At 41.7% G+C, this 23,267-nt stretch overlaps 1 protein-coding gene across 4 annotated transcripts in view; it reads right to left on the reverse strand.

The window, feature by feature from the left end:
* SFXN4 (sideroflexin 4) overlaps positions 1-23,267 on the reverse strand; it is a 645,242-nt gene that overhangs the window by 280,401 nt on the left and 341,574 nt on the right. The gene's annotated exons all lie outside the window — the stretch shown is intronic.

The following is a 23,267-nucleotide window of genomic DNA, read 5'->3' on the forward strand; positions in this document are numbered from 1 at the left end:
CAGCTCTGGATTTAGAGAAAATTGGCAAATGGTAATGCTTGGTGAAAGTATGTACAGAACTCCAGGTAGCAGCTTCTAGGATGTCCCTGGTAGGGACACCTCTGAGAAAGGCTGTAGAGGTAGATGCAGCCCTGGTTGGTGTGGTCTTATCCCCCGTGGGGTAGGTTTTCCGCGTCTACTTCACGTTGTTGTAAGCTGACAATATCGAGTCTGATATTGTCGGCACGACAATATCGAAAGTGAAGAACATCGTGTAAGTAAACGGAAATCTCCGTAAGGGGAGATTTCCGTTTACCTCAATGTAGTGCGGTCTCGGAGTTGGTATATTTAAGTAGGAGGGTGTGGGGGTGCAGGGTGGCTTGCCCACTGCCTATGCCATTTAGTTTTTTTTTTTTTTTACGTTATTCGATATTTTACTTAATCGATCAATAAAGTTCAACCTTTATTGATTCAATTAAGTAAACTTTCGATAACGTGATATAGACGCGGTTTTCCATGGTGCTTATAACAGAAATGAATGCAATGGCCTATCCATTTAGAAATGGTTTGCTTTGAAATGGCCTTCCCCTCTGCTCCTGCAGCAAATGCCACCAGCAGTTGTTCATATTTCCTTTGAGGTTTAGTCCTGTCCAAGTAAAATGTAAGTTGTCTGTGCACATCTAAGGAGTGCAGTATATGTTCCCCTTTGTTCTGTGGATTAGGAAAGAAGGTTGGCAAATGAATAGACTGATTAAGAGCTACACTGGATACTACCTTGGGTATAAAGGAGGGTTTGGTCCTGCGGGACACCCTGTCTGCATGAAAGATGATGAAAGGCTCCACTGCCATAAGGGTCTGTAATTCAGATACCCTTCTTGCTGAAGTGATTGCTAAGAGGAAGGCTGTTTTCTAAGAAAGGAATTTTAACTCTGCATTTGCAGCTGGCTCAAAAGGAGGTAGAGTGAGTTTTTCCAGTACAAAGTTAAGGTCCCAGGCTGTGACAGCAATGACACAGAGATGACCCCTGGGGTAAACCTACAATCACCCATCCATTCGTCCAGATTTCTCTTGAAGAGAGTCAGTGAGGGGCTCTGCCTAACATGGACAGGTATCCTGTTCCAGAGTGCGGGAAGCCTCTGGGTTATGAATCTGTCCCTCCAGCATGTCCTATTCATATATGTGCTGAGGTTTAAATCTTTAGCTCTCGTGGCTCTGAGGGATTTGGATTTTTTGAGGTGCAGCATGTCCATTAATTCTGAACTGGCCATGGCCTTGTACGTAAGGCACAGATCACCTCTGAGCAGGTGGTATGCTACTGAATAGAGCTGGAGCTTTTTCAGTCTGGCAGCATATGACATATGCTGGAAACCCTTGATCCTCTTGGTAAGGTACTTTTGGGGTCTCTCCAGCTGCTGCAGGTGCCGGGTGAGGTCCATACCAAATGGGGCACTGTACTCAATCATAGGCGTGATAAGGGAGGAATATAAGGGTACAATGACATCCTTTGATCTGGATGTGAATCCCTTCATGATAAGGTGGGCAAGGTAGAAGGTCTTTCTAACCACTTTGGCGACGTGGGTGTCAAATGAGAGGTCACTGTCAACTTGGGTCCCCAGGTCTCTGATTACTTTTCCGTACTTAATGGATTACCACCTATGTGGTAATTTGTGGGTATTTTGTTTTTTCCAAAAAGGATGACTATACATTTTTTGGCATTTAGTTTAAGGCCATGACTCTGGCACCAGTCGTCTGTTTCTGTGAGGCCCTTCTGGAGGATGCATGTGTCAGCTGGTGTGTCGACTATGGCGCCTAGTTTGCAGTCGTCTGCAAACTTTGTCAGCCACAATCCCCCTATATTTGCCTGCACATCTGAGAAATAAATGCCGAACAACAGGGGTCCCAAGACAGAGCCCTGTGGGACTCCACTTGTGACTGGCTTAGAGTCTGACATAGCTCCAGCTATTCTGACTTTGTGGGTTCTGTCCTTTAGCCAGTTTGCAACCCATCTTGTGACAAACGGGTTTACATTTAAGCTGTTGAGCTTGTCTATGATGCCTGAGTGGGGTATTGTGTCGAAGGCTTTTGCCAGATCCAGGTAGGCTGTATGAACTGCTTTGCCTTCATCGATGGCTCTAGTGACTGTTTCAAAAAAGTCCACCAGGTTTAAAGACAGGATCTCCCTTTTACAAAGCCGAACTGGGTAGGGTCAATTGTCTGTAGGTCCCCGATGTCTTTGTTTATGAGTTCCATAATGATCCTTTCCATAGCTTTGCAGACCAAGCTGGTCAAGCTTATGGGGCGGTAGTTTCCATGGTCTGTAGAGGTGCCACCTTTGTGGAGTGGGACCACTGTAGCTGTAAGCCAGTGTTCAGGGATGTATCTTGGAGCAAGGCTAAGATTAAACAGCGTTCTTATGTGCAAGTTTAGCTCCTCTAGGAGTTCACGTAGCACGCAACCCGGGACACCGTCAGGTCCAATGGATGCTGTATTTTTAGCTTTGCTGAGGGCAGCTCTCACCTGGACATCTGAGATTTCAGGGAGGTTGCATTCAGCTGAGATATTTATTTCGTCTTTTGGGGGAGAGGGAGGGGAGAAATTTGCACTGAACCTGTCTGCCAGTATTTTGGCAATATCTGTGGGTTCAGTGTATTTTTTGCCGTTATGAACTAACTCTGCGCACATCTGAGGGTTTCTGCCCAGGTTTCTAACACAACTGAAGGAGGCCTTGTGATTATCTTTAGTGTCCTTAGCGATTTTTCTCTCGAAGTTGGCCTTTGATGATTTTATTAGCGAACGTAGTTTTTTGCTAGTGCTGATCAGGGATGCCTTCCCTTTATGGGATTTTGCTCTGTCTTGCAGTAGCTTCCTTCTCTTGTTATAAAGTTTGTTTATGGCTGGGGTCCACCAGATAGGATGCCTGCCTTTGGTGGAAAGGGTTTTGGTTTTATTTGGGATTGCATGATCCATGCATTCTTGGAGATGCCCATAGAAAGCATTTGTGAAGGATTCAGCAGTGTGGGATGTGGTTTCCACTGGCCCAGTGGGCTTGAAGGATACCATTTCAGTCCTAAGGAGTGTAAAGTCGGCTTTTGAGAAGTTTCTCACTGTGGTCTTTTGTGCTGGGGGTGGAGGTGGGATATGAATATCTAGGGTTATTAGTTTATGGTCTGATCTCACTAGTGAGGGGTATACTTCTGGTGTTGAGCATTTTGTCCCCATGTTTGTGATGATCAGGTCAAGTATATTATTTCCCCTTGTGGGTGAGGTGACTAGTTGTTCCATCGCATTTGAGTTGATGAATTCCAGGAACCTTTGGGCTAGGGTGCTGGGGCTTGAGTAATGCACCCAGTCTATGTTTGGGCAGTTGAAGTCTCCCAATATGATGGTATTTGGTGAGACATTCATATCCTCCAGTGTCTTCAGGAAGGCTGAATGGAGTTCCTGAGATTGTGAGGGTGGTCTGTAGCATGTTACAAGTTGTATAGCAGTTTTGCCTATGGTTAGCTGCACATGGATGGTCTCCGATGCTTCGTGCGTTGCCACTAACCTGGAGGTGCGGGTGTCTAATGAATATGGACTCCCCTCCTTTTGTGGTTCGGCCCAGGTTTTGGGGCCAAAATGCATGATACGAGGTATAATCTGGTAGGGCTGGGGTGCTCTCAGGAGCCTTGAACCAGGTTTCAGTTACAGCACAGACATCGATGCTCTCCATACTGAGGAGTGCTTCGAGAGCCTGCATCTTGAGATTTAGACTTCTGGCACTGAGCAGCATTACCCTTAGTTTTTTTTTTCCTTTATTGTTTTCTAAGGTGGTGGGTTTGTCTTTTGAGGCTTGCCTAAAAAAGGCACTATGGGGTGGCAAGAGCCTTAGCCAATATCCGGAAGCCCAGTGGTGACAGGTGCAAGCCGTCCCTTGCGAAGCAGCATGGCTTGTCCAGCATGTCATCCCAAGAAGACAGACATTGGATCCCCCTAGAATGACACCAGTAATTGAGCCAATTATTACAGCTGATCATCTTGTCTTTGTATTGTGGCATCATTCTTGGTGAGGGCAAGATGCTGCTCAGGGTCATACTGGCCTGGGCTACATAATCAGAGAGCTCCTCTATGTCTCTTTTCATGTAGTCCAAGGAGGTACGTCTCAGGTCATTCACGCCGTCATGGACAATGACGGAGTCATATTTGTACTTGCTTTGGAGTGACCTGAGTGCTTGTGTTATGTGGCGGATCCTAGCTCCCGACAGGCAGCTCACCGTTACCCTCTCTTTGTTCAGCCTGGTAAGCGGGACGTCAGTCTGTCTGACAATAGAGTCACCTATTACTAGTGTATCAGGCATGGTGTTTCGCCTTAAGGGTTGTGATTGTTTGGCACACTGACTTTGTGTACTATGTGTTGCATGTGCAGAGTTTTGAGGTGGTGTTTTCTTGGATGTCTGCTTTGGGAGCCTCTGTTGTTTCAGTAAGTTTTTTATTAGAGCCTCCGAGTATGTCTTTCTGTTATTATGTATTTGGTTTGCAGTTGTGGTTGGTTTATGTGAGACTGGGTTTGTTGTGTGTGTGGTTACCTTCTCCTCCTGTCTGGTCTTGCTAGTCCTGTGTTGAGAGAGTTCAGCCTCCAGTTTGGCTATATAGTTGCATCTCTCACATGTGTTTGTGTTTGTTGGGAGGAGGAGAGGGTTGTCTGTGTACATGAGACAATTGTAACATTGTCTCAGGATTCCCAGATTAACCAGCTGAACTGGAGAGGACGTCAGTAATATACCACTCGACATGCCAGAATAGTATAAGGGGGTGATGTGTTACTGGGTCAGAGGGAGGACTTTGAAGGGAAGTGGGTATTAGTACAGGTTGTAGGTGGATGTAGTGCTTACGTTAGTTTAAGGGTTCTTCACTTAAAAGAAAGGTTTTAGGAGCAAGTGCTTGGCTTATGATAAAGCGAATAGACTGATTTTGTTGAAAGTAGAGCTTTCTTAAGGGAAAAATTGAAGTGCAGACTTGGCAGAGCCAGGAATAATTTAAGCCTGTTTAACCGGCGCTGGGCTATGCGCACAATCGCTCAAAGCCGCGCAAACGCGGATTTTAAACAGGGAACTTCAAAAGAGCTGGAAATGGTCCAAAGCGACCAATTACTACAAGCTCTTGTGCTGAGGTCACTCCTTCAGGGACAGATAGGCTGCTCAAGGCTCCCCACTCCCACTGGTGAGCAAAGAAACTTCCTTCTATCCAAGTAAGGCAATGGACAACACAGGAACTACACCACAGTCCAGAATACAGCAAAGCCTGTATACTGGTCTAAACTAGTCGAGAAAGGCGGGAAAACAAGGATATGTTTTTGTTTTTTTTGTTTTTTAGGTTAAAAAGTACACAGAAATGCAGGTAAAACAGTAATAAATCACTTACACAGGCTAGCTCACTTTAGTGGGTAGCCTCAACAGTTAAATTTAACAACAAACTTTCGACCAAATGTAACTTTAAGTTACATTTTTGGCTCCTCTGAGGAACTGCTTCAGCAGTGGATGAGAGAAGAGGGGTGGTTCTGTATGAGCTGAAATGGCTGAGGCATGAATTTTGATGGAGGAAAAAGAAAGGCTCTTGTGCAGCATCTCAGTAAGTATTGAAGAATCTGATGTAAATTGGGCGCTGCTCTGCCCATCCCTTGAGTTTGGTTCCAGGAACAGAATCTTTTCCATTTTTCAGCATAACATTTTCTAGTGCTAGGCCTCCTTGCCTCCAAAATGACATCCAAAACTTGTTTACTGAGGGATGGTAACGGAGAGATCATGAAGTTTTGCATCCACATATTTGCCCTTTTCCAACTATGGCTAATTTCCTGAGCAATAATATTTTTTTTAAGAACTGCAATGGTTCCTCACCAGTACAAAAAATATCATCTGGGGTGAGTTCATTAACTGACTTAATTTCGGAATTTGACAATAAACTTTTTAAGTGTAAAAAGTTTCAATAGGAAACTGCTTATTTGCAAGAATGTATAGATAAAAAATAGTCCCTAAAGGCCTCCGGCAATGGTGGTATCCTGTAGGTTTGATGGAAAATTCCACCTTCCATCAGGAACTTTTGGGACTGTTTGATAAACAGGGGGCCAAATTTATTATTGCTCTTATAAACTTTTACAATAGTGAAATTAATCTGCTTAAAAGCGAGCTAGAAATTTTGGAACATGAAATAAAAATTGACAAAGATTTTTTTCGTTACAAGTATGACTATGCTAGAATTTTTTCTAAAATAGATGCAACCATGGCCAAATTGCTTGTGACTAAAAAGAAAAAAAATTGCAAGAGATGTTCAGGATTATGCTGCCAATAAAGCTTATCCCCGTCCCCCATTCAATCAAAATAGTTCTAACTTTGCATCTAATGCTTTTACAGCATCTAATGAACTGAATGGGAATGACAGTAACGATGGTTGTGATGACATAAATAATACTAATAATGATGTCATACAGCCAGTACGTAGAAGTGAGAGATTGAACAATGCTACTAGGAACAATAATAATAATAATAACTCTATGCATCAAGGGCCTGTTAATATTAATAATCAATCGGAGCCTAATAATGGAACAGAAAGGTTGTCCAGACAAGCCAAGGTTTCCAAGCAAAGTAACGTAGTTTATTTGCAAAAGATAAAACACGTTTTCGCTTCTGTTACACAGAAGCTTCTTCAGCATACCAACAACCACAAGCTCACTTCTTTTAACCTGCTGTCAGGCAGGTGATTAATTAAAGCATTAAAATTTAAAGACAAAGTACATACTTATTCAGTGAGCGGAAAAAAATAAATAAAAAATATAACCACAATATTAACGTTGATCATGGCACTACAAGAAGCATTCATGAGTGCAATAGTAAAACATTTAAAAATTTTTAAAATCTTTCTTTAAAAATTTTATTAACATAATTATATTAATTATATTAAAAATAGACTCATACCATATAATTACAATGAAAATGGAACGGTGAGGATATAGAAAATGTGTAAACAACACTACTTGATATTTAACACGACCTAACCAGTCTGGACATACCAGATTAATAAATGATTCTAGTGTAAATATACTTAAAAGCTTCAAAAACTACTTCCTAGTTCATTTTCAATACAATGTGTATATTAGGTCTATCTAAAACGGACCATGTCGTGATGAACCCCACATGGCATAATGACCATCAAGGGGCATAAACACTAGTAGAAGATGGACTATGGTGGAAGTATGTGTGTGTAGAGGGATATAGGATAAATGAATATATATAAAAAACAGCAAGCATTATGGTGCTATGGGTACTATTTATGAAGACCCCCTACCTTAAATAGCTCCTGTATTTTAAAATGCAGGCTATATTACAATTGTCATTTAGACCCGGATAAGAGAAGGCATCTAGTTGTAATTGCCACTCTAACTCACGGGTCTCTAACAATAGTGACTGGGGCCCTCCCCTTTTATCACATAGTACCTGATCAATACCCATGAATTTGAAGCTGTGACCGCAGTTATCCAGTATGTGTTTTGAAAGGGCATTATCGCTCCTGTTATTTTTGATGGCATATGAATGTTGGTAAATACGGTCATCGATGCTCTCCATACTGAGGAGTGCTTCGAGAGCCTGCATCTTGAGATTTAGACTTCTGGCATTGAGCAGCATTACCCTTAGTTTTTTTTTTTCCTTTATTGTTTTCTAAGGTGGTGGGTTTATCTTTTGAGGCTTGCCTAAAAAAGGCACTATGGGGTGGCAAGAGCCTTAGCCAATATCCGGAAGCCCAGTGGTGACAGGTGCAAGCCGTCCTCATGAGCAGCATGGCTTGTCCAGCATGTCATCCCAAGAAGACAGACATTGGATCCCCCTAGAATGACACCAGTAATTGAGCCAATTATTAAAGCTGATCATCTTGTCTTTGTATTGTGGCATCATTCTTGGTGAGGGCAAGATGCTGCTCAGGGTCATACTGGCCTGGGCTACATAATCAGAGAGCTCCTCTATGTCTCTTTTCATGTAGTCCAAGGAGGTACGTCTCAGGTCATTCACGCCGTCATGGACAATGACGGAGTCATATTTGTACTTGCTTTGGAGTGACCTGAGTGCTTGTGTTATGTGGCGGATCCTAGCTCCCGACAGGCAGCTCACCGTTACCCTCTCTTTGTTCAGCCTGGTAAGCGGGACGTCAGTCTGTCTGACAATAGAGTCACCTATTACTAGTGTATCAGGCATGGTGTTTCGCCTTAAGGGTTGTGATTGTTTGGCACACTGACTTTGTGTACTATGTGTTGCATGTGCAGAGTTTTGAGGTGGTGTTTTCTTGGATGTCTGCTTTGGGAGCCTCTGTTGTTTCAGTAAGTTTTTTATTAGAGCCTCCGAGTATGTCTTTCTGTTATTATGTATTTGGTTTGCAGTTGTGGTTGGTTTATGTGAGACTGGGTTTGTTGTGTGTGTGGTTACCTTCTCCTCCTGTCTGGTCTTGCTAGTCCTGTGTTGAGAGAGTTCAGCCTCCAGTTTGGCTATATAGTTGCATCTCTCACATGTGTTTGTGTTTGTTGGGAGGAGGAGAGGGTTGTCTGTGTACATGAGACAATTGTAACATTGTCTCAGGATTCCCAGATTAACCAGCTGAACTGGAGAGGACGTCAGTAATATACCACTCGACATGCCAGAATAGTATAAGGGGGTGATGTGTTACTGGGTCAGAGGGAGGACTTTGAAGGGAAGTGGGTATTAGTACAGGTTGTAGGTGGATGTAGTGCTTACGTTAGTTTAAGGGTTCTTCACTTAAAAGAAAGGTTTTAGGAGCAAGTGCTTGGCTTATGATAAAGCGAATAGACTGATTTTGTTGAAAGTAGAGCTTTCTTAAGGGAAAAATTGAAGTGCAGACTTGGCAGAGCCAGGAATAATTTAAGCCTGTTTAACCGGCGCTGGGCTATGCGCACAATCGCTCAAAGCCGCGCAAACGCGGATTTTAAACAGGGAACTTCAAAAGAGCTGGAAATGGTCCAAAGCGACCAATTACTACAAGCTCTTGTGCTGAGGTCACTCCTTCAGGGACAGATAGGCTGCTCAAGGCTCCCCACTCCCACTGGTGAGCAAAGAAACTTCCTTCTATCCAAGTAAGGCAATGGACAACACAGGAACTACACCACAGTCCAGAATACAGCAAAGCCTGTATACTGGTCTAAACTAGTCGAGAAAGGCGGGAAAACAAGGATATGTTTTTGTTTTTTTTGTTTTTTAGGTTAAAAAGTACACAGAAATGCAGGTAAAACAGTAATAAATCACTTACACAGGCTAGCTCACTTTAGTGGGTAGCCTCAACAGTTAAATTTAACAACAAACTTTCGACCAAATGTAACTTTAAGTTACATTTTTGGCTCCTCTGAGGAACTGCTTCAGCAGTGGATGAGAGAAGAGGGGTGGTTCTGTATGAGCTGAAATGGCTGAGGCATGAATTTTGATGGAGGAAAAAGAAAGGCTCTTGTGCAGCATCTCAGTAAGTATTGAAGAATCTGATGTAAATTGGGCGCTGCTCTGCCCATCCCTTGAGTTTGGTTCCAGGAACAGAATCTTTTCCATTTTTCAGCATAACATTTTCTAGTGCTAGGCCTCCTTGCCTCCAAAATGACATCCAAAACTTGTTTACTGAGGGATGGTAACGGAGAGATCATGAAGTTTTGCATCCACATATTTGCCCTTTTCCAACTATGGCTAATTTCCTGAGCAATAATATTTTTTTTAAGAACTGCAATGGTTCCTCGCCAGTACAAAAAAAATCATCTGGGGTGAGTTCATTAACTGACCTAATTTCGGAATTTGACAATAAACTTTTTAAGTGTAAAAAGTTTCAATAGGAAACTGCTTATTTGCAAGAATGTATAGATAAAAAAATAGTCCCTAAAGGCCTCCGGCAATGGTGGTATCCTGTAGGTTTGATGGAAAATTCCACCTTCCATCAGGAACTTTTGGGACTGTTTGATAAACAGGGGGCCAAATTTATTATTGCTCTTATAAACTTTTACAATAGTGAAATTAATCTGCTTAAAAGCGAGCTAGAAATTTTGGAACATGAAATAAAAATTGACAAAGATTTTTTTTGTTACAAGTATGACTATGCTAGAATTTTTTCTAAAATAGATGCAACCATGGCCAAATTGCTTGTGACTAAAAAGAAAAAAAATTGCAAGAGATGTTCAGGATTATGCTGCCAATAAAGCTTATCCCCGTCCCCCATTCAATCAAAATAGTTCTAACTTTGCATCTAATGCTTTTACAGCATCTAATGAACTGAATGGGAATGACAGTAACGATGGTTGTGATGACATAAATAATACTAATAATGATGTCATACAGCCAGTACGTAGAAGTGAGAGATTGAACAATGCTACTAGGAACAATAATAATAATAATAACTCTATGCATCAAGGGCCTGTTAATATTAATAATCAATCGGAGCCTAATAATGCATCAAATTTTCGGACAAATCAGGGAGGCAGGAACAACAATCGCAGGGGGAACAGGAATCAGACCCAAGTGCGGAACAAACGCAATCAGCGGAGGGGGTGACAATGACAGTTAAGCATACACCTCAAATTCTTAAGAATGTTAAAGAGGACTTCATTATTTATAACTACACCTCCTTGGATGTTTCTGAAGAGATGATCAAGTTTTTCTCAAAAGGACTGACCTTTGTTCTGGACAGAAATATGGACATGATGCGGACAATAATTGACTTAAAACTATTTGTGCGCAAGCTCAATTTGCAAGTGTTTTTGGGGGAGGGTATCATCTTTGACTAATACCTTAAGGGTTTCTAGCCTTTTTAATCCCCCTTACACAGTATTCTTAATATTTTTGAAAAAATCTGAGAGCTGGATGTAAGATCTATTAATAAGGATAAAAATATTAGAAGTATTGGAATGCTTAACATTACAGAACAGGAAAGGGAGTTCATTAATTTGTTACACGATAGAATAAGGGTGATGAAACCTGACAAAGGGGGAGACCTTGTTTTTATGGATCAAAAGACATATGTAACATATATAGAGAAATATTTAAATACTGGAGTGCACCTTCCAGTGAGCTTAAATGAAATTAAGTTGGCATATAAAAAAGTTAATATTATGCTAAATGATTTGTTTTTGGAGGGAACCATAGATTATGGATACTTTTCAGTATTTATCAATGAGCGCACCTAGGATACCTGCTCTCTTTGGATCCCCAAAAATTCATAAAAGACAGGAGAGGTTCGATCACGTACGGATGTGCTAAATACGTGGACAGTATTTTAAGACCACTTATTGAGACTGAACCTCAAATATGTAAAGACTCGTGGAGTTTTTTAGAAAATATAAATAAATTAGAATATTGTAAAGATTAAATTTTTTTTACTGTCGACGTTAAAGACCTCTATACGGTCATCCCTCAGACTCTTGGCTTGGGATGGATCAGACATTTCATGAACCTTAAACAAGTAGAAGAGAGAACCATCTCTGTAGTAGAAACATTACTTGAAATTGTGTTGAAAAACAATTTTATGATGTTTGATGGTCGCTTCTACTTACAGAATACTGGGATAGCTATGGGCTCCCCCTGTGGGGGTAGTTATGCCAATTGCATTATGGCATATTGGGAGAGAACATTACTCTTTCGTAACAACCTTTTTATAGACAATGTCACCTGGTACACTAGGTACCAGGATGATATGTTTTTACTATGGAAGGGTTCTAAAGCTATGATTCAAGTTTTTATGGATAATATTCAATCCATGACAGATTTTTTTTTGAATTTACACATCAATGTGAAGAAATGGCTATTAATTATTTGGATGTTAGTTTATTTAAGAATGGCAACAATGGTAGATATTAAAGTTTAGTATATAGGAAGCCGTCTTATTCAAATTCCTTTCTTCACTTTTCCAGTAGCCATCCGTTCTATCAAAAGAAAGCTGTCGTCAAGGGACAGTTGGTTAGAGCGGCTAGGATGGTTACTGATGATGAAGATTTTCAGTCAGAATGCTCCCTGCTTAAGACTATGTTTATTAGTAGAGGTTATCCGAACTCCCTGACTGACTCTATATGTTTAGAGGTTATAAATAAAAGGTGCGAAGGACATTTTAGGCCATTATCATCCAATAAATCACTTTCTATAACAAATTCCTCAGAGGCAGTCATTAATAATATTTCTCTCACCCCAGACGTAGATTATAGAGTTAGCTTCCTTTGTACGTATTCTTTGGACCATTATAGGATCAAAGAAATCATATATAAGAATTGGTCTATTATTACTGAGGATAAACTATGCTTCGCTTTTGGGTATAAAACCGAAGAGGGGCTAATTTAAAATCTATTTTAGAAATGAATGTAAAACCTTTAAGGTGCAGTAATGCAGGCATGTCTAAATGTGGTGCATGCAACCAATGCAAATATATTTGTTTGGATAAAAAAGTTAAAATAAAGAATGATGTTTATTGTATTAAGGGAAGATATAACTGTCATAGTAGGGCAGTTAATATGTCACAATCTGCTCTCAGTGTTCCATTTATTACATCGGAAAAACTGAGAGAAAGTTGAAACAACGTATTTACGAACATTATTATGCTATTTCTAAAAAAGATAAGAATAATGCTTTGGCTAGGCAAGTTCTTGACTTCCCTGATCATAATTTTAAGTTTTCTGTCTTACAACAAACACATTTAGACCCTAGGGGAGGCCCATGGCAATTAAATTTGGAGATAGATGAAATTAAATGGCAAATAAGAACTGAAACACATATATAACCTGGGCTAAACGAATATATTTCTATTAAATGTATTCTTAAAGGTTTAGCTTTGAATAGGTAAATAAGAATTGGATTATATTGGTTTTAATTTATTTTGTTTGAGAAGCTGTGTGTATATATTTGTTTTTTGTTTCTTTATTTTTTAATTTTAAGCTTATATATTCAATATTTGGTTTATTTTCTATGTAGGAGTGCATAATAGTATTGTCTGGTTCTTTAAAAATAATGCTCCTTTTAATTGATTAACTGGAACAAATTTTATGTATATAAAGGGTTTTAATTGATTTGTAATTTGTCTGAAGAAGGTGGGACAGTTTCCACCGAAAGCGCTTATTTAACTTGTGTTAAAGGACATTTGCTTGAGTTTTCGTTTAAGCTGCTCACAGTGTTACTCGCTATTTGTTTTAAAAGATCAGGTAATCAGCCAGGCTGCCAGGTTCAGGGTTTGAAGCTGAGAATGCAGAATCTGGCCCTCCTGCTGGGACAGCAGGGTAGGGGTCTGAGACAGGTGGCATGGAGCCAACAGTGAAACACTGCGCAAGAGTGTTGGTGTGGCCAGTCTGGTGCAATCGGTATTACCCTTGGTTTGTCCTGTTTGATCTTTAGTAGTACTTTGGAGAGGAGAGGCAGAGGAAGAAAGGCATAAACTGATAGATTTTTCAAGTTGAAGGACAGGGCATCCACTTTCTAAGCTTGTTTGTGGGGAGTCCTTGTGCAGAATTTGTCCAATTGGTAGTTCTGGGGAGAGGCAAACAGGTCTATATCTGGGCTCCCCCATTTGTTTATTAACATGTTGAAAAATTTTGGTTCCAGTTTCCACTCGAGTGGGTCCATGAGATTTTTACTTAGTTTGTCTGCCAGTGTATTTAGCTTTCCTGGCAGGAATGGAGCCTGTAGATGCACTTGCTAGCTCAAGGCTGTGTTCCACAGAGGCATGGCTAGTCTGCAGAGGGGGTATGAATGGGTACCCCCCCTGCTTATGTACCACATAACAGTGGTGTTGTCCATCTTTACCATTAATTGTCTTGGAAGAATGTGGTCCTTGAAGGCTGTCAGAGCATTCTGTACAGCTAACATTTCTTTTTGATTGATATGCAGGTGCATATGAGTTGGGTTGCATCTGCCTGAATGCACTTCCCTGACAGATGAGCCCCCCATGCATACTCTGATGTGTCTGTTGCTAGGGTTTGGGCAGCAGGGGGTAGAGTGAATGGTAGTCCTTTGTTTTGGTGGCAGACCTCTGCCCACCAAAGGAACTCTAACTGTAGACAAGGCATGATAGGAATCATTGCTTCTAGATCCTGAGAATGCTGACACCATACGCTTTTTAGATACCATTGTAGTTTCCTCATATGCAGTCTTGCATATGGAATTAGGAGAATGCAGGAGACCATGAACCCCAAGGCTTGCAGTATTTGCCTTGCAGATAGCAGGGTTTTTGTGGCCATTAGTTTGAAGTAAGTTGTCAAATGAATTTGTTTCTCTGGTGTGAGGAAAGCTATCTGGGAAGTTGTGTTCAAGCTTGCTCCCGGGAATATAATTTGTTGACAGGATACAAGATGTGATTTCTTTTTGTTTATGGTGTACCCCAGACAAGTTAGCACCATTTGTACAAATGCCAGATGATTCAAAAGTATGTCCTGGCTTTCTGCCTGAATTAGACAATCGTCCAGGTATAGGTATATTTGAATATTTCTTTGTCTGCAAAAAGCAATGACTGGAGCAAGGCACTTTGTGAATACCCTGGGAGCAGTAGATAAGCCAAAAGGCAGTGCAGAGAACGGATAATGCATGTAGCCTGCTTTGAAGTGTAGGTATCTTTTCCAAGATTCTTTGATTGGGATGTGCAGGTAGGCTTCCTTTAGATCCAGTGTTGCCAACCAGGCATCCTTGCCTAGCATAGGAAGCAACTGGTGAAGGGTTAACATCTTGAATTTTGGGATCACCAAAAAGGTGTTTAGGATGGAAAGGTCCAGGATAGGACGCCATGAGTTGTCTTTTCAGGGTACCAGGAAAAGTCTTGAGTAGAAACCTTGTCCCTTTTCCTCTTCAGGTACAGGTTGAATAGCCCTTATGCTTAAGAGAGAGAGAGTACTTGCTTTTGAGCCTCTGCCCACTGATTTGCGGGTCAATCTGATCAACCGTTTGGGATTGATAATGTGTGGAGGTGAAATCTGTATCCTTGGGGGACTATATTTAAAACCCATTTGTCCTGGGTAATGAGTTCCCAGTTTTTTGCCAGCAGAGCAATCTTTCCCCCTAAAGGAGCAGTCAGTTGAGAAGTGCTTGGAAGTTTTAAAGTTAAGTCATTGAGACAGTTTACCATAGGGGGGAGTCTTACTATTCCCCGATTTGGAAGTGGAAGCCCCCCATTGCTTAGTCCTGTGAGTACCCTGGGACTGAAGCCTGGGTGTTCTGCTGGTTATTGGTTTGGGCTGAGAAAGCCTGGAAGAGGCAGGAAAGGACCAATTCTTGGAGGGTCAATGCCTACTAAATTTTGGAGGCTGTACTAGTAGGAAATCTTTAACAGTTTGCATAGATTTAGCTTTTTCCTCCATCTTTTCAAGTACTACTTCTGCTTTGTTGCCAAACAGTCATTCCTGATTTAAGGGAGCATCCAGCAATTTAGCTTTAACAAGATCTGGCAAAGATTGCTCCTTAAGCCAAGCATGCCTTCTAAGTACAGACCCAGTGACAGCAGCCCTGCAAGATGCCTCTAGTGAATCAAAACCACATTGCTAAGTATGTTTTCCAACTTGTTCAGCAGAATGCATTAAATCCTGTAAGTCTTTATTTTCAGCACAGTCAGGAATCAACATCATTTTCTGTTTAAGCAATCCAATAATATGCTGTTGATATATGAAACTGGCAGTTTAAGGCCCTAATATAGCCAAGGTTGCAGAAGTGTATACCTTCTTAACCCATCTATCCAGCACCCTGGAATCTCTAGCAGAGGGGGTAGGGTTTTTGACAGTAGTAGCCTTAATGCATTTGGGTCCCTGTGAAATAGTCTCAGGATCAGCAGTAGGATTTTTAAAAAGGAACTTGTGAGAGTCAGGAACCCTGTAATATCCATCAGATTTTCTGAGAGCAGGAGGTAAAGAGTCAGGGGCCAAGCTAGATTCAGAGAAGACATCATCAACAACGTCTAGTACAGGGGGGATAGCTAAAGGCCTGTGCTGGGGTAGGAGTAAGAAATCCCTAAGCCTCTTTTTAGAATCAGAGAAATCCTGGCTTTCCCAGTGAAAATGCTCCCTAAGAGTACGCAAGGTTTCACCAAAAGAGAAATCCTCTGGAGGGGAAGCAGACTGAATACAACCCTCTGCATCAGAATCCTCATAGGTACATAAGGGTAAATCTTGGTCATCAGAGGAAACAGATATTTCAGAATCCTGATCAGAAGTATCATAAGCAAATTCAGTCCTAGGTCTCTTAGAGGGGGGAGGTTGGCTTCCCCTGATTAAAGTAATAAGGTCTTCAGCCATTCTTATCATTTGTTTTTTAGGCATAGAGGCCTGACCATGCGGTCTGGGCATTGGTTTTCTAGGCATGGTTTGAGATTTAGGCCTTGAAGAAGAAGATGGCGCTGGTTTAATATGCAAGTCAGTAGGCCTGAATACACCTTCAGAAGGCAGTGCCTGCACAGCAACTCCGGACCCATTCAAGGTAGAGACATCCGCAGGTTCTACAGCTGAAGCATCTCACGGCATACCGGACTCCGAATGGGTCTCAGTAGAAGCCTGCGAATCTAAAGTAGCGGGTATCAGGGGCTGTGAAAGCACCTCACCGAGTACCGGTGAACTGGCAACTAGCTTATGAGAAGCGTCTTTGGCAGCTTTGGACCTAGGCGGCCTGTCTCTGTCTTTATCTTTGTGTTTTTTCAGAATGTCAGTAGTCAGATGACTTACCGAAGACATATCTGGATAATTGAACCAAGTACCAAAATATTTAGAAGCGTAAATATACTGACGAATAGTTAGTTGTTTAAATAAGGCACAAAACCGACAGCAAGGTACATCATGGTCTGGGCAAAGGCAAGGGATACAGTACGAATGAAAATCTTTATGAGGTATTTGCTTGCCACAAGAAATACAATTATTAACTTTTACTGACATCGGTTTAGAGCAAGAAAAAGTTTTCACAATGGGGTAATTAGCTTTAGTTGAAGACTTTGGTTCTGAAACTCGAAAATGAAAATTTCAGGAGTCAGCCGACCGGCACTTGCGAACTGCTTCTGCTTCGGGCACTGCATCGGCTGCATGCTTTATACCCCTGACATCATGGAAGATGAGACAGCAACCAACACAGGACCCAAAACTTTGATAATCAGGCCGACTGAGGGTTACTGCAAGCAGATAACCCAAATGTGATGACTGCAACAGTGAAACACAAAGAACATCTGTCATATGAGGCATTTGCAAATAAGGCCTTAAAGGGTTCCAAGAACTGACAAAGCCGGAGCCAGGCGTGGTGCCTCATAGCAATGCCAGAACTGGCTGTCCTGGCAGTTCCCTCCATGGCATGGGAGAGAAGACGTACGGCTGTATTAGCTACTGCCTTGAGAGTGGCCATCCAAAAGGAGAACGTCTTCTTGCCCTTTGCCGACATGGACTCCAGGGTCGACTCAGCGATTTCCTCGAGCAAGCCTTGCTGCAGCCAAATAACATGTGCCATATAGTTCAGCACTCTTATGGAAAAAGTCACTGAAAGTTACACCCACTTCCCCAGATGGTCCATAGTCCTTGACTCCCGGTCAGGAGGATGGGCCATAGGGCTCTCCTACGCAAGCTTTCTTCATGGCGGCTGCCACCACCATAGCATCCACTGGGGACCGCTTATTCCAACAAGTCCTACCTGGAGTGGGGCTAAGGTCCTTATTAGGGCGCTTAGGGATGGGTTCCACAGTGTCAGGTTCCTTCCATGCCCGAGATGTTATAAGGTCCACAAGCAGATCCACAGAAAGGGACACCCAGGAAGTAGATGGGTCTGTGCTGAATGCCTCGAGGAACAGTGACTTGTTTGAGGTCAGTTTTTGAGCAGACCACCCCCTCCCCTGGCGAAGGAGTTCCATGAAGTCTCCAAAGGAGCATCCTCGGGGGGTGATCAGGGGGAACCTTTCCCTTCCTCCAAGTCAGTGTTTTTAGTAAGGGACTCTGGGGGGGCGTCCAGGTGCCTCCTTTTACACGTCCGTTTGTGAGGTACCTCCTCAGTGGGACACTCTGGGTAGGACTTGCAAACCTCTTGCTGCTCCCTCGGGGGAGCTTCCTGAAGCAAACTGGGCACAGACTGTCCCTGAGATGGCAGGATGGTCGGGGCAGTACCCAAAACAGTGGGAGTCGGGGCAGAGTCTGAGGATGAGATGGTCAAGGGCCTCGACGAACTCGACAGAACCCTCTCCACCACATCAAAGGAGGAAGGGGAGCAGACATCCTGTGAAGTGCCAGTAGGAGCCATCCCCCCCGACCCAACAAGGGAGTCAGAGCAGAGACTCCAGGAGCCGAGATGCCGAGGGGAACACGCAACTCCAACACACACACAGCTGACAGCAACCCCTCTGATCCGATGCCGAAGCTACGGCTCCGACAGCTCGGATCTGACATACGTAAGGTAATGGCTGACATCGAGGTACAAGGTACCATCGGCACCGACACCCTGACCCTGAGAGTCTTCCAAAGGCTCCAAAACCGAAGGTCAGATCAGAGAAACAGTGATTGGAGTAAAGAAGGACTGCAAGCTCCCCACTCCGGAGGGAGAGTAGGCAGGCAAGACTCCCATCTGGATCTGGGTGCGGATGAACTTCATCATCCTATCCAGCTCTGCTTCGCTAAGGTTCCAGGTCGAACAGGAGGAGGAGACCACCGACACCGGCCTGAAGTGCCGATGAGGGAAGGCCCGAACATGAGACCGGATCCAGGACTCCTGCGGCTCAGGGAAAAACCTGGGAGAGTGAAGCCGGGGAGAACCTGCCTGGTCGGTGGCTTGGATTTCGGCAGAGGCCCCACCACAGCAGAGCGGTCAGGTGACCGCTTCTTCAGCCTATCTTTTTTATGCTGCTTTTCTCCTTCCCCGGACCTCTTGGCAGGAGTTTGAGTCCCAGAGGCCTGGGAAGGAGAAGAAGCTGAAGCCGTGGTAGAAGCCGGGGGTGTGAGGGCTGCCATCCCAAAGGAGGGAAGTAAGCCCTTTAGAATAAGCTCATCCCTCCTGTCCTTAAGGGCCCACAGGTTAAACCCCACACAGATAAGACAGGGGTAAGCAGGTGAGCAGCACCCAGGCATACCACGCACAGAGTGTGGCCATCAGCTAGGGAAAATCTGTGGCCACACACTGTGCATTTCCTAAACCCTGGTTTTGGGGTATCGGACATACTTCCAAACCGGCTAGCAGAATACACATGTGCGCTCGCGCGCACACACACACACACACACAAAACTAGGAGAGGACAAGAAGGGAAACACTTTTTTTTTTTTAAACTGACGACCAGATGCGGGTAGGGAAGGTATGATAGATAAGGAATAGAAACTGCTACGATAGATAGAAAAAGGACCCAAAAAAGCAACTCACTTACCCAAACGATGCTCAGAACTTAGACCACGATGCTAGCTGTTTCAGCAGCAAATGAGATCTGAAGGGAGGAAGGAGACCGGGGCATTATGGGTAAGGAAAGGAGCTTGGAGCTCGGATCAGCTGGATATGCGGCCGTGTCAGATCCGATATGGATCCATAACCCACAGGCTGAAGACCAAATGAAGTCAACTACTTCAGATCTTCTCCATTACTAATCTCCTTTTCCTCTTTGCCTTCTTATTTTCTGTATTGTAAAGTTGTCCATGTTGGGATTCCTTTGCCTGTATTTCTCTTCAAATATCTGTGGTACTGCTCTTTTTGTATTGGTTAGTTTTGCTTTCTCCTTTGCATAAATATTACACTATATTAAATCTTTTTCTTTCCCATGTCCAAATGTCTTATTCAGATGTTTCCTGATCTTCCTGTTTCTCCCTGCTTTGGGGACTCACTCCATCCTGCTGTGATGTAACCTTTGCTAGGCCTTCTACACCAAATCCTTCACTTCGCAGCCACTCCATAATTTCAACTTCTATTTTTTTAACTTCTGCTTTACTAATCTTCTTTTCTACATTCCATCTTTGTGATGCTATTTTTTTATTGTGAAATTTTCCATATCTGGATGCCTTTGCCTGCATTTCTCTTTGAATATCTTTGGGGCTATATGTATTTTGGTTGCATAGATTGGGAGATGATCACAGAGAGTATGACACTGTACCCGTTATTAAAAGAGAATGAGCACACACAGTAAACAGTCATAATTTGAGACTCAGAAAGCAGTCAATTCCTATACTGATTAAACTACAGAAAAAAAAAAAACGCTAAAGGAGGAATAGGTAATACTAGTGAGTCCTGACAGCATTTTGGAACCTCACCTTTCATGGTGGATATGTTTAGGAGATGGCAACAAAAACAGATGTGAGCTTGAGAAATTCTGAGGGCATACTACCAAATGTTAGAAAAACAGACTTAAGATTTTTAATTTTTAATTAAATTTACAAATACCTGCTGTATGAACTATCTTAACTATAATACATGCCTGAATGAAACAATGGTATGGAGTAGAGGAATTTTTATCAGTTTCTGTACTGGGTAATCTAAATGATGGACATATTTCTGCAACACACTGATTATCAAGTTGAGAGAATGAACATGTGACCACGATGGGGAAGTTTGTTGACAATATTCAAACTTTTTTTACTGTTTTTCTTGTGCTTTTTGCTGGTTAAGGAAAGACTTATTTTATTAATATGAATAGCAGTTTCAGCTTTATTTTTAGCAGAAGTGAATATATTAAAATCATTTATTAGACGAGTTTCACTTTCAGTCTCCTCTAAGCATTACTTTTTAATATCACTTACAGTTCAGAATTTAAAAATCACATTCCAACACTTTTTTTCTAGGTGGCTTTTCTTTTCCCAACTATTTCCAACCATCGAGCTGTAGTCACAGCTGCCCATTCATTCCCTATTACAGAGTGGTACAGGGACTAATTTGCTACTGTCCATCGGAAAGAGCCAACACAGTCCATTTGTTCCACTATCAAGTGAGAGAGGTGCATGACATGGCCAACAACTAGGCAGCCATGACAGGCGATGATGTACTCAACCACATCAGCATGGGAGCTTCTAATGCAACTACCACAGAAGTATTCAAGCTCCCTCATATGTCCTGCTAGAGCTACTGGAATCTTGACTTAAGCAGTCCTGCTCACATCCCTGCCAAAACCACTGCCAGTGTAGTCAGGGACCACCTCTGCCTATTTCGGGAATGGCACCGCCAACAGCAAAGGAGCCTCCAAGGTTCTCCTCCCAGGCAGACACAGCAACAACAAAAGCATGTTCCTCTTCCACTATCCCCCCAGCTCTTTCAGCAACTGAGACACTAAATGAACTCAAGCCATGTGGGGTGCAGTCAGATTTATCATTCTGCACCAGAGACATACATACATATATTTTTCCATAAAGCAGCACATTGAAAAATGAACTTACACAGGATATGGAAAATCATCCAGAGGAAGCTTAATTCAAGAGTAAGAGAAAAATAAAATATATTTATTAGTGTTTTGTGGGAAAATAAAATATTTGAATTTTTTGACATTCACAGATTGCCAGACATCATAATCAGGTGTGTGATTACTTACGAAGTCTGAGAGTTCCTTTGTGAGGCAGAGTTTTCAGAGACAATGTGTGAATACAGGATATTTTACGTTTACCATTTTTTCTCTGTCAAACTGTAGAAGCTGAACAGGGTTAGGCAAAAGAACTGAAAAAGCAATGTCAATGGACTGATTCCAGCCAAAGCTAAAAACTCCAAGGACTTTTTTTTTTTTTTTTTAATTCCAGGGACTATGGCTTTAGAGTTCTGATTAATGATTGGCCATTATAAATCTTCTTCAGCTAAATATGGGTATTTGCTTTGCAAATAAACAGATACATGCTAATGCAATTTTTTTTATTGTTTATTTTTGTATCAGCCACAACTGATTCCTGGTGAGAAGAAACATGAAATTAGTTGAGTTTAATGTTTTAATTTTATTTTATTTTTCACATTAATGAAAGTTTTAAGTAAACTTGGGCTTGGATGTTTTAGATTCATAAATATCTGTGCACATGTAGTAGTTACGAAAAAAGAGATAATGATCTGTCTGGCAGTGTACTTTTAAACTGTATAGTCCCTTCATGTTTTTTAATGACATTTTTTTTATCAGAGTTTCAATAATTACTTTGATTTATATTTTGTTGTTTTACCTTTAATTTTCACTGTTTGTTAGAAACGGATTGGTTTTAGTCAGGCAAACTCTTGGCATGCTAAGGGACCTAGTCATCTATAAAGTCAAACAGACTACAGAGAGAACAATCCAGAGCTTATCTAAACAATCCTGTCTTGGTTTGTGAGTTGTTAAAAAGAGGTATGGCTGCAAGCGACAATGAGCAGAAGTTAATGTATGCACTTTTGTGTGAAGTAAAGAAATTACAGCTTTCATCTGACATTCAGCACTTGCACGGTCTTTACTGCACTCACTTTAATATTTAGTTGCATATTGTTTATGTATTTTTTCTCAGAGAAGTTGATTTAAGTTCTCTTTGAATTCTGTGGTTACTGATTTTGATTATTCTTTTCTTTTACGATGTTTTATTCATTTGAAGCTGAATATGGATTCCTTAAATGAGTATCCCATTAATGATTTGCTAAACAAAGTATCTTGTACAGTGTAATAAATGCTATGTATACTTAAATGTAACACCTGATAACACTGGTGATCTGTGTTCCTCATCTCAAATGTTGGATGATTTGCTTACCATTGTTAGTAGTAAATCTAGACTTACTGATGACGATTGCACTTCTGCAATTGGCACGGCTTGGAGAATTGTTGTTACATATAGCAATGACGGCACGGAGGAGATACATAATGTTAGACAAAGAGAAAATAGAACACATTTAGGAAAAGAAGTGTCTGCTGTCTGTAAAGATCACGCAATCCCTGTGAAACAGGATGTCCCCGACAACTTTAGAATTATGGATACAAATATTCAGCAATCTGAGTATTCAGACTGTTTAGAAGGAAAAACAAAAAATAAAGAAAGGAGGAAATTCACAACAAATGACAAGGAAGAAAAAGAAAATGATAAATGTATGTAAAGAGAATGCATACTAAAAAAGACACTGCTTTGTTACGCAACACACAGATTATGGGGAATGATAAACATTTTCCTATCAGAAAACCTTCAATCTACAGAAAAACGCAGCATGTTTCCAAAAGAGAAGGTAGAAAAAAAAGAGGCAAGGGGTAGGTAAAAAGGAAGAGATCAAAGCTGAATATGGAAGGATTGAAGAACATTACTGTAAGAAAAAAGAGAAAGCTAGACATTGACAACAGGGCTGAAGCTATGGATGTACAAAGGCAGCTGGATGTGAATTGTTTGAAAATGTAATATACAATGACAACAGTGG

This window comes from Protopterus annectens, chromosome 14.part0 (assembly GCF_019279795.1).
Source record: "Protopterus annectens isolate FY-2018-M chromosome 14.part0, PAN1.0, whole genome shotgun sequence".
Taxonomy (NCBI): domain Eukaryota; kingdom Metazoa; phylum Chordata; order Ceratodontiformes; family Protopteridae; genus Protopterus; species Protopterus annectens.